Source organism: Homarus americanus, unplaced genomic scaffold (assembly GCF_018991925.1).
Source record: "Homarus americanus isolate GMGI-L3 unplaced genomic scaffold, GMGI_Hamer_2.0 scaffold46467, whole genome shotgun sequence".
In the NCBI taxonomy this organism is placed as follows: Eukaryota; Metazoa; Arthropoda; class Malacostraca; order Decapoda; family Nephropidae; genus Homarus; species Homarus americanus.
The window spans coordinates 262669-265619 of NW_024747759.1; positions in this window are offsets into that span (position 1 = coordinate 262669).

Genomic DNA, 2951 nt, shown 5'->3' on the forward strand with positions numbered 1-2951 from the left:
AGACCCAGGAAGATCCGTGTGCCTTGGGAGGTCGACGACAAGGACCTGCTGCTTCACCAATTGTTGTCGTCCCTCACGTTTGGGGCCACCAGTCTTGAGAAAATGCCGAGAGAATGCTTTACTTCCTCGATGATTTCTAGGTGGGATGGACTTGTCTTCAGGTACTGTAGAAAGGTCGAGAGAATACTTCTTCAGATTCTTTAAAGGAAAAGATTTGTCTTTGGGAGCGATGAAGAGAGACTCCATGATGGGGGAGGAAGAGGTCGTATTCGAAGATAAAAAAAAACTTCTTGATTCTGAAGAAACTTTTAAGGAGTGATATGGCAAAAAATGTCCCCAGATGACGTTAAATAACGATCTTGTAGCTGAGAGAAATGAAGAAGAATGTTTTACCTTCTTTTCGGGTTTTATCAGAAACGTTAAGAAAATACCATCATATAGAGAACTGTGAGGAGGATGAGAAACATGACGAAGACAACAGGTTTAACTTGAAGGAAAACTACCAAGTCTTGAAGAGAAAACGTTTTAGGTGAAGAAGAATCGTTTCGTACACTGGAAAGAAAGATACATTTTACTTTAAGGAAATATTTAGATTTTGTGTCGTGGAACAAAACAGGTAAATGGAAGAAAAAAGTTACGTCTTACTAGGAAGAAGAATTGTACATAAATAAAAATGTTTCCGCCCTCTGGAGAGAAGAAGCTATTTTATGGGCAGAACGTTTAGGTTTAATGATACACGTGAAATATTTCTACATAAAGTAAAACATAAACGTTTTACCTGTAAGAAAATAGTCTCCGTGCTATTGCCAGGAGTGTCATGAAATACAACCACCAGGGCTCAATAGCAGGTGTTGTAGCCTGAACAACATCCTGGTGATTACGGACGAAAAAAAATTATGTACTGCACCAACCTACAGTTACAACGTTAAATAAAATCTATGCAAGAGAAAAGTTAAAAAGAACAAACAAAATAGAGATTGGTCGTACAAATAAAGTCTCGCTCCTCCGTGATGATCAACGTTTGGCTTATGGTGTGTATTATCTGCCATTAATGTTTAAATTCATACATTACAACGATTTACAATCTTCCTTTCTTTTCTTAGATGAGATCATTATGAGAAAAGTTTATAATAAGTTGGTGTAACTTGGCTGTTTTTCACACACTCCGAGGCTTAACTGATGCGCTCCCTGGCTCACGACGGGCAGTCACGCACGCGAGTGTAAACACGGCGGCCATCACGTAATGAAGCCTCTCTTTGTATAATGTATATATATATATATATATATATATATATATATATATATATATATATATATATATATATATATATATATATATAGCTATGTAATCACCCCTGAAGATGTGAATTACACGAAAGCGCTTGGGAACTTCGTGTTTTCTTTCCTTGTTATCAGCATATACCTAGATCACGCGCACCTACAGTGATTTACATATATATATATATATATATATATATATATATATATATATATATATATATATATATATATATATATATATATATATATATATATATATATATATATATAAAACTAGTAAAGGGAGAAGGAAGGAGAGAGGTTCCGGGGAGACCTGAATAGCAGTAATAAAGGTTGTAGTGTGAGACAAGTGTTAATATTTTGAATTCAAGAGTTAATGATAGGGAACTAGAGGGGGCTGTGATAAAAATGGAGTAACATGAATAAATGCGTATGGGAGAGATTGATAAAAGTGTGTACTGAGAGAGGGTTGAGAATGGGTATTACTTGGTTCAAAGAGAAGGAAAATCTTAAGTACACGTGAAGGCGGAGTAATGGAGAAGACAGGATTATTAGACAACTAAGAATGAAAGTTGAGATATACCGTGAAATCTTTGTCTTCCAGTCTGCTGTATCCTCACAGATCAATGGAACACACGTTCAAGTCAACACTTATTTATCCACACTTATTAACACTGGTTTTTTTCCTGATAGAGATAAGTTGTACAATATAGAACCATTTTGGAAACAAACTTCTGGTCTTCAGTTTTATATTTCGCTATACTGGTTTTCGTTGCGGTTAGGTTAGGTTTGGTTAGGGAACATTTGTTGGAATATTATCGATGCTTCACCTCTGATCATCACGTCACTGGCAGTCCAAAGTTGCTGGTGGATCGGTTTCCTAAATAACCCAAACTAAATGGTGAGAGAGGAGGAAGAGGAAGTGTCTAGTGAGGTAATTAACCCTTCGTCCACGTCATCACAGGAACGACTCTTGCATGACCAATTAATATCCACCACCCAGGGAGGAGGGAAGAGGGAAGAGGGGCGTTCTCGTCATATGGAACCTGGATTTTTTTCTATTCCCTCTTTGTTATAAATTTTATGATACAGCCGAGGGTAGGTAGGGATGGGGGGCGAGCCAGGGAGGAAGAGTAGGAGATGGGGAGAGAGATGATGAAGAGAGGAGGGAGGTGTGAGGGGAGAGATGTAAGGAGGGTGAAGGAAGGAGAAAGGGAGGGGAGAAGGTGAATGGAGAGGAGGAGGTGAAGGGAAGGGGAGAAGATGAATTGAAGGAGGGGAAGGGGAGAAGGGAGGGGAGAGAGGATGAAGGGGGAGAGAGTGAAGGGAGGGGGAGCAAGGTGAAGTGAGGGAGAGAGGCGAGGAGGGTGAAGGGCGAGAAGGTAAAGGGAGGAGGAGGGGTGAAGGGAGGAGGAGGAGGTGAAGGGAGGGGGAGGAGGTGAAGGGAGGGGGAGAGGTGAAGGAGGGGAGGAGGTGAAGGGAGGGGAGAAGGAGAAGGTGAATTGAAGGGAGAAGGTGAAGGGAGGGAAAGGGGTGAAGGGAGGGGGGAGAGGATGAAGGGAGGGGGAGCAAGGTGAAGTGAGGGGACAGAGGCGAGGAGGGCGAAGGGTGAGGAGGTGAAGGAAGGATGATAAAGAAAGAGAGAAGGGTGAAGGTTGAAGGAAAGAGGG